We start from the raw sequence: 9,824 nt of genomic DNA, 5'->3' as shown, positions 1-9,824 counted from the left end.
GGAGAAAGGTGGACTTGGACTTCCAGAAACGAAGAATGCTGAGTAGTGTCTTACGCTTTCACTCCCAGGAACCTGTGTTTTCATCCCGTGTTGACTTCCATTCTCCTCCAGTTTCCTTTACTGTTAGTGTTACAGCAGCGCCCACAGGCGTGGCATCTAAGAGTAAGGAAGACTGTGTCTGTCACTAGGTACAGTCTAGCTGAACTGGCCCTTTAGAAAAAACAAGCTAAAAGTTGAATAATCTGGAAGATGATATTTGCCTTCATTTTCCAAAATGATTATTTTAAAGTGGTTTACTTGAGTCTTCTAAGAACATATGCTGAAAGGGAATGTTTTTATATTATGATCATATTCTCCACTTACAATGTCGTCCAATTCTAATGTAGCAACAAGACTAAGTATTTCCTTAGTGATATATGGACTTGTATATTATTAAGAATTCTCACAAAGAATATTTTATTACACTTAATACATTTAAGAATTATCATATTAGTACTAACCAATGATGAAAAACATAGTGATTTTTCTTTATAATCTAGATGTTTACAATTTAAATATATTGATAATTATAATGGCTTGGTATTATCATTAGTTAGAAGGTAAGTGATGTAGTTCCACTGTAATCCTCAAAAAAATATGAACTTTAGTTGATGACCATGACAATGTGTTTATTAACTATCTTACTTAGAAATAATAAAACATCTAAAGAGAAATAATCCATTGATACATGAACCTTCTCAGCTGGATGAAATATAACAGATCCTCAGGGTCAATAGACTTCTTTCCTAATTTGATCAGGGTTCTACACAACTTTTTTATGTCAAAAAAGCAATAAAATATACTTCAATGAAAGAATATGTACATCTGTTCCAATCTTTTAAAAGATAATAGAAATCCACATCATTGCCTAGATGTAATACACCCATTTTAATGCAGTGTTGGAACCATCTAAAGGAGAGGTTTTTATCTGATTAGCACTGGTTTGGCAACATATTTTTCCAAATATGCCTTCAATTCAGCATTTTCTTGGTACCATGGGGGCTTTGGGGGAGCCTAGGAAATTGCAAGCAACATGCATTCAGTCCATTTTTTAGGGTAGCTTTTTGCTGAGGTAAGAAATGTCAATGATCCGTGTCAAGGTAAAGTACACATCAGTTGTCAAGTATGGTTCACAATTCTTGCAGTGTTAAATGAAGATATTGCTGGGGTCGGGGACAGGACAATGATAGTGTTCAGTTCATGGGACTCTGGGGAGGACAACATGAGATAACTTCTAAAAAGCGAGAACTCAGTGAATGTACACAGTCCCCTGTGTTGCTATTAATGAACAGGCTGAGATAATGGTGCTGATAAGGGCCAGGGACCCAAGAGCACAATGAAAGGCTTGTACACAAATAAAGGCTTAAACTAGGGCAATTCTACATTCACAGGGTAAACAATGTCAACAGTTACCTTTGACAAATGGACTGTTCTTAAGAATTTCTTAATCTTATTTTAGAGAAGGAAAATCAATATAGTGTTTAACAAGGAATACAGCAATGAACAGATACAGCAAGTCATAATTCTTCTTACATTTATGCAATTCAAGTACTGAAGGTAATTTTTAAATACCTCAAGTATTGCCAAGTGTTCTGCCTAAAGAATATTTTTCCTTATTACCTTTTGCACAAAGCCAAATGAGACTACTGGGAATAATGTAAAAGAAAAAGATCCTGTTGGATATATACTGTCAGAATGCCTTCACTAACCTTATGCAAGGACATTGCTTTTCTTAGCAAGAATATATTGCTCCAGAAATCTCATTGCTAGAGAATGTTTGAGGCAGCTTCTACTAAGTTTAAAATAATAGTGTCAATGTTAACCCCAATAGCTTTTAGAACTTGTGAAATAGTACAGCATATGGTGATGACATCACAAGACTTCATCTGCTCTGTGATGACACTGTTTGAAGTAATTAAAGTCACCCTATTTCTTTGTGTAGTCTTATAAATTACCAAACTGATCAGAGTAAGGGAGAACGTAATGTCAAATGGGAAATGTGTGAATGATTGGACAAAAAGAACTATCAGGGACAAAGCAAATAAGTGCTGTTATAGTATTGGGAAATATTTGTATTTAAGAAGTAAGCTCTTGCTGAGTGATTTTCCTTCCTGTGCTTTAAAATACTGCATAATTAAATATCCTGTGCTATTTGGTATGCTTACCTATCATTTTTGAAATTCTACACTCTAAGGCCACTGACCTCAAACTTATTCTTTATTTTCTATTCAATGAAACCTCACTCACATGTATGATTACATTAAATTTTGAGGGGAAAGTAATGTTTAAGGGTCAAAACAATTTCTTATTGAATGTTATTCAGAAAATAAAGACTAAGGCTAAATGTAAAAAGGGATTTGGAGAAATCATAGGAAAATGGCTTGGCAGAAAGAAGTCTTACCATATCCAGCTTGTTGAAGGTGTCATGTCCAATTTTCTGAGGGGCAATTATGAAGATTATTTGTGTATCATGATAAGATTTTCTTTTCTTCTTTTCTTTTTTTTTTTTAAATTGTTCAAGTACAGTTGTCTCCATTTTCCTACCACCATTTTCCCCTGCCCCACCCCCCGACCTCCCACCCTTAATCCCATCCTCCATTGTCTTGTTCCACGGGTCCTTTTTACATGTTCCTTGTACTACCCTTCCCCTTTTCCCCTCGTCATCCTCTCCCACCTCCCCTCTGGTTACTGTCAGTGTGTTCTTTATTTCAGTGTCTCTGATTATATTTTGCTTGCTTGTTTGTTTTGTTGATTAGGTTCCACTTATAGATGAGATCATATCTTATTTGTCTTTCACTGCATGGCTTACTTCAACAAGCAACAAGTGCTGGTGAAGTTTGGAGACAAGATTTTATTTTCCACATTGATAGTCGTTAAGTTTACATTGCTAAAAAACAGTAGTGGTATCTGTTGCTTGGCAGGAAGGCAGGGCTGATAACCTAGACTGATCCTTTCAATAAAAACAACAAATAGTTGGGTTAATATATTTTTAAATGCACCAAGAGCAGGCAAACATGTACAAGTAACTGGAGACTGAATAAATGAATAAAAAATGGAAAAAAGAGGATTTATTTGATCCTCTTTCATATTAAAAAGCCTTTGTGAAATACAGTGACCTTGAAGCCCAATCTGTATGAATAAAGGGACATAGGAGACAGGGTGGGAAGTCTAATAGGAAATCTTACTTCACAATGCTAAGGAGAACCCCAGGAAAACAAAATAAGAAAGTAGAAAAGTAGAAAATATGTTAGAAATTAAAATAAATGTAAACAGACTATATTTATAGTTAAAGACAAAAATAGCTGAATAAAAATACAAATTCCAGATATTCAGTATTTTAAGAAGCACAACTAAATTAGGTTAAAGAAAGTTTGAATGAAAAGTAATAGAAAATGTATACCAGAGAGATTGCATACAAAAAATGTTTTATAGATATTTAATTTTAAACAAGATGGACTGTAAATCAGAACTCATTGTGAAGAAACTTTGTCACTACTTAATTTCAATTTACAAAGAAAGTGCAATAATGTAAATTTCAATCCAAGGAATATGACAACCTCAAATATATATAAATTTTAAAAAGTGATAGTAGAACTACAGAGAAAAATATATCTACCATATAGTGGGATCTTAATAAACTTTTTATTAATTTATAGATCAAGCTGCCAAGAAATAGGATATAGAAGACTTAAAGCCCAGTTTATAATAACATAGTTTATAATAGCAAGAGCTGTGGTTATTTGTGCAGTAGCATACTATATTGTGGTGAAAGTAATGAGCTGTCATGTTTTTTATTTTTTAACAACATGATAACTCTTAAGAACCAAATATTAAAAGAATAAGTTAGAGAAATGCAGTAAACATGTATTTACATCATACACAAAACCATTCAAAAATTAAATAATACCTATTTTGGGATTTCAAAAATATGTCAAGGTATTTTTAAAGCAAGTCTGTGATACAGATAAATTTTCTGAAAGCGGTTCATCTGAGCAAGGAGAGAAGATAAGGTGAAGGCAATATTCTGTATTTAAAGTGTCGTTGTGGGTGTAGAGCTGTTCATTGTAGTGTTACTCTTTTTCCCTTATGCTTATTTTGTAGCTATAATTTGAATTTAGTTAGCATTTAATAATAACAATATGGTTCTCCTTGTTGTGCCCAGTTTTATAGTTACATAAAATTTATAAAAGTTAAATTAATATTTTTCATAATGTCATGTAAGAGATCTTGTTCTTTATAGTCTCCTCTTATGACCTCCTTTATGTTACAGATACAGTAGAGGGTGTGTCTAAGAGATACCTTGGTGCTTTTCTTTACTTGGAGAGTTGCAATTCATCAAAATATTTGGAAAGTGAAAGAGGAAGTGATTTGAAAGAAGAATATTGCAAATATGAAAAAAATTAGCCAATGAATAGAAGTATGGCTGATTGTTTCTACTTTTATGTAAGATGAACTTTTTGTCTAAGGGCTGATTTATAGCTTCACTGGCTCCTAAAAGTATACAAATTAGGAAAGCATGGTACCTCATAAAGAATTTTGGAGAACTTTTAAGAACTAGATTCAAAATACATTTCTGCTGTAGTTATGGGTTACATTTTATTTGTTAGGAGAGGCTGAAATTCCACTAATTATTTTTTGCATTTGAAATACTTTATTTCAAAATACTAAAACCTATAATACTTACCCACTGACAACAATCCCATTCTTAGGAGTAGTAGAATTATTTTTATTTTTTTCAAGGCAGTAAATATCTTGCTGCTCTAGTTTTATTAGCTTTCCCTTTCTCAGTTTACTCATCTGCAAAATAAGGCTAATAAAAAATACTTTTCTTGAGCTTTTAAAATTGACATAGTCTTCAGTCACTTTGAGAGATACACAAAATCACAAAGGTGCATGCCTCCAAGAAGACCCTAGAAAATGAAAAAAAAAAAGAAAAGTCTATACGTAAATAATGAGTAAAAGCTTTGCTAGGTCAATGGGATGGCAGCTAACCACAAAGTGATTCTGGTCACAGATATGATAACCTAGAATTTCAAATAATCTTATTGCTCTGGACCATATGGCAGCCACAGGGAAATCTCTGATTGTCATTTAAAGCAGAGAATCACAAAACAAGTTAAGGGACTATCTTAATGATGAAAATAAAGCAACTGGAAATACAATAATTTTTCCATTGTAGATGAAGTAATAATAATAATAACTCATGTCATTTGTAATCATGCTTGAAAAAGTATGAAGATAAAATGTACCCACTCCCATGGGAATAGATCAATCCTGAGGAAAACAAAGATATATTGGATTTAAAAGTTTTTCTTAAATAGTTAGAATGGTATATTACACCCTCAAAATAGTTGGTTGCATTGAGAAATCGAAGAAACAGTTATCTTCTTCAGAATTCGGTGTACTCTTATAGCATATTTTTAGAAATAGCACCGTTTTGTGCAATTTGAAACAGATGTATGTCTAAACATAGCTGTTTGCTTCATGTCATCAAAATATGGTAAACATGGTAATTATATACTCAAATTTAATTCTAGAATGTCCTACTTCTTGCTTTATTAAAATGACTTCAGTATTTCATCTCACAGTTTATGCAAATTCACACACACACCTGTGATAAAAATGTTCTTATTTAGTATTTGAATATAAACAGAACACAAGAAATACCTCACCCACGGAAAGGAAGGTGTCTTTTTTCCTAACGGAAGCGACATACCTTATCATTTGCATTAATTATCCATCTTATTTCAGATTAAAATCACATTTCAGGCATTCAGGTCTATGAGTTTTTCTTTCCTTCTGGTTTATTGCAATGATACTGCTGAAGTTGATCTTGGAGTTTTCTTTTTTATATTATCAGAAACTGCTCTTTTCCTCAAATACCAATAATTACTTTAAAATTATTACAAATAACTAAAATTCATCAGAATATTGTTTTCGTAGTTGTGGAATAAGAAGAACAAATATTGAGCTGAAAGATCATCATTCTAACATGAACGATTCTTAAAATTATGTATGGTTCTATTTATTATATTTAGTGTCAATGTTGTTATGGTATGAATAACCAAACCTTAAGGAAGTTTCATTTGCAAGCACACAATATTCTAATCTTTGTTCTGAAGAACAGCCACAAAGAAGGACAATAAGAATTTGCCTAAAGGTTATCAATAAAATGAAGATGGAGAAATGACTACATTAAACTTAATTGTGATTGAAAATCCTTGATCATAGATGGGAGAATTCAAAGAACAACTGTCCTGAAAAGAGAAATAAGAGCTGACCTATAAAGTCAAATGTTGAATATAAAATGACTCAAAGCAATATGTCCAACTGATTTGAATCTTGTACAGTACTAGCAAACAGAATTCTGTGCTTTACAACCTAGAGTCTATAACTCCAGGTCTTCATCAACTGCATTAGAATATTAGCTTTTTGAAATCTGAAATTACCAAGTTTATTCAGGAATTCATGTACTCTGTGGTGGCCCTTAGAGGAGTTCACTGCATCTAGCTGACACATTGCCACAATTGAGATTATATGTATATAAAAGATTTTATGTATTTATTTTTAGACAGAGGGGAAGGAGGGGAGAAAGAGAGGGAAACAGCAATGTGTGGTTGCCTCTCATGTGCCCCCTACTGGGGACCTGGTCCACAACCCAGGCATGTGCCCTGACTAGGAATCGAACCAGTGACCCTTTGATTTGCATGCTGGCACCCAATCCGCTGAGCCACACCAGTCAGGGTGAAAGATGTATTTTTTTGACTTCAGAAATAAAAATATTCTAGTAATTGTGATGTTGGGTATGTTTATGTCTTCTCTTGAAAAGAAATGTATAGCAGCCCTCAAGAGTCTAGGGATCTGGAAACCTGTCATGAGGAGAAACAAATAAACAAACAAAGAAACCTAAAAAACTTATTTGTTGTCAGGAATGATATGGAAAGTCAAGAATTTTTTTGATTAAAAACACTTTTTCTTTAACAGACAGAAAACAGTTCCATAGTCTACAAACAACTCTAGGTTAAAAGGTTTTTCAATTATTAGGTTTACAAAGAAAAGATCCCTTAACTTTAGAGCTTAAAAATTCCATTTGCTTTTCACCGATAGCATGTGTCAAATTAATCTGATTTAGAGAGTTTTCATAGCATTCTCGATTAGCATTTTATATGCTTATAACATCAGTACTCTAAAGAAATGGTATTTGATGGACTGATTCAGATATATGCTTTCATTAACTCCACAATAATTTCATATTTGGAGAGGGTACAGGGAAAAAGAATTCTAAGCTCTGTGGTAGTCTTTTGAAGTTTTTATGTACCTTAAAGAGAAATAGACTTCAGATTTTTAATTTGCAGTCATGTATGGTTTTAACAATACTACAAACTGAGGTTTACATTTTAATATTTCCAAACAACAGCAAGCTTAACACTGATTTTATAAACTTAAACTGAACATTTGTGTTTCTTAGTTATTACTAATATATAAATACCTTTGTTATATATGGAAATTATTAAAGAGAATATTGAAATCAGGATCAAATTTTGTAAAGAACAAAATTTGTGTGGCTGTAAACTTACTACCATTCTCACAGAAGTTGATCCTCTTCTATCATGACATGATTTATATTGTGTGCATATTCAAAAGGCACAATATTATTTTTTGTAAAATTTTATTAGTTCTAATTTTTTAAAGTCAATTACATTGACTTGCTTGTTAATCTCAATCACCAAATAGCTTTACAGCTTCAGCTCTTGTTCAAAATACAGGAAGTGTATAAAGAAAATGCAAGCTTTCACTACATATAAATAAAAGTTAATTACAATGGAAAAGAAAACTGCTTACCTATCAATTCGGGTTAGCCCATTGCTTTCATAATGACATTGCTTTTACCAAAGACAAAAATGTTCCACTGTCATAGTCATATTTTATCCATTCCTTATGTGCCAGTCTCTGGTGAAATAACTTTTAAATGCAGCATTTCAGAAATACAATGGTCCAATTAAAAAAATGCATTTCTGTACAAAACTTATCATATTACTTTATGAAAGTATTTGTGTATATTATTTATATTTGTACGTATACTCTTTTTTTTAAAGATTTTATTTATTTTTAGAGAGAGAAGGGAGGGAGATAGACAGAGAGAGAGAGAGAGAGAGAGAGAGAGAGAGAGAGAGAGAGAGAGAAACATCAATGTGTGGTTGCTGGGGGTTATGGCCTGCAACCCAGGAATGTACCCTGGCTGGGAATCGAACCTGGGACACTCTGGTTCCCAGCCCGAGCTCAATCCACTGAGCTATGCCAGCCAGGGCTTTATTTGTACATATACTCTTAATATCTATATCTTCTTCCATAGTCTCTCTTGCTGGGCACATAAAGTCTTCATTTTTGCTGACACCCCTACTATGTCTTATATGGAAAGAAATTAATTCATCTTCACTTACATTTTCAATCACTATGGACCTCTAATTTAGACAGTGTTCTTTATTTCTGGAAGTAAATACAAAAAAAAAAAATGAAATGCAACGTGTTGTTTGGAAAGAACGATGCCCCCCTTGATTGGCAAAGGCAATGGATAATGCACTCACTTTATAATATAGAAGCAAGACTGATAACTTTGGCCTCGAGAACTGTAGAGAGATAAAAGATTAAAGAATAAAATAAGAAAAGGAAGTTTGTTGAAATAATGAGCAATCAATACTATGATACTGCAGACTTGTTGGGACATTTTTGTAGCAGCAACATCTGGGAAATGCCTCCTAAACCTGATCATACACTTTCCCTTTCTTTTCTAGCTGAAGAGGTGATTAGAGGTAGAAATAGAAATTACAGAGATGGAGATACAGACATAATTTTGTGATTTCACACAAAGACTGCTTTTTGCAATGAAGAATAAAAGTCATTTGTAAGTATATATTGAACTTACCTCATCACCAGTGACATAACAAGACTCATCATTACAAGAAAGGACGTGGTCCCACTCTAGTTCAAGGTGCATACGTTGATCTGCCTTGACAATGTTCACTGTCTGAAGATCTCTAAAGAATATACTCAATCCTCAGGCAAATACTTTGTACATACTGTGTTCAAAGGAGATCCTGGTACAAGCATATGAGGAGTTGCCTCTTTTGTCTTGAATCCAGGGCATAAAATAATCTATATTGACAATCAGAAATACAATTGCATCACAGGGCATTGACCTTAGGAGAAATTAAATTAAGGGTCAAAAACACTCAGAGGGAAGAATAAGTTAAATACCAGAGTAGATCCAGCTAGCTGATCTGCTTAAATAGTGTGTATCCTGGGAATAGCTTGGGTGGGGTATCCAGCTTTACTTCTGTTGGCCTCAGTTCTGTCTCTAAAAGCATGAACATCTTGCCAGGCTGAGAGTGGCTCCTGTCATCTCAGCTAGTATTGTTCATTGAAAGAGGGGAAAAAAACCCTCTTTGATCCAGTGCACCAGAAAACAGGACTGTGTGAGGCTTGACTAGAGATGTCTCCCACAGGATGCTTGATTGGGTGATTGTCAAGGCTCAGCTTGACCGTGAGTGATTTTCACCTTTTGAAACTGATTTTAGATAGGATTCCTTAGGTGACCCCTGTACTGAAGTTCCTCATGATGGGACAGGTCCCGGGGAATTCACAAGATTTCTTTAATGATCACAGAGTAGAAAGTCACTGAATGAAGAGACTGTGTCAACCAGGACTGGTATCTTTTCAGTACTTTTATGACTAGTAAAATTCCTTACAGTGTATGTCAGAACCACAGTGTAGTGAGGTTGTGTTGG

The 9,824-nt window shown here is 33.7% G+C and overlaps 1 long non-coding RNA gene across 1 annotated transcript; it reads right to left on the bottom strand.

Annotated features, from left to right (window-relative positions):
• Window positions 1–4,473: 4,473 nt before the first annotated feature.
• On the bottom strand, window positions 4,474–9,377 carry LOC118501505. Its single transcript, XR_004904129.1, has 3 exons — window positions 8,963–9,377; window positions 7,882–8,001; window positions 4,474–4,530 (listed from the first exon to the last, which is right to left on the bottom strand). It is a non-coding gene; the product is annotated as an uncharacterized LOC118501505 (long non-coding RNA).
• Window positions 9,378–9,824: the final 447 nt, after the last annotated feature.

Source organism: Phyllostomus discolor, chromosome 6, assembly GCF_004126475.2.
Source record: "Phyllostomus discolor isolate MPI-MPIP mPhyDis1 chromosome 6, mPhyDis1.pri.v3, whole genome shotgun sequence".
NCBI lineage: Eukaryota > Metazoa > Chordata > Mammalia > Chiroptera > Phyllostomidae > Phyllostomus > Phyllostomus discolor.
The sequence above is the reverse complement of the archived record's forward strand: the minus strand, read 5'-3'. Positions and strand labels throughout refer to the sequence as shown.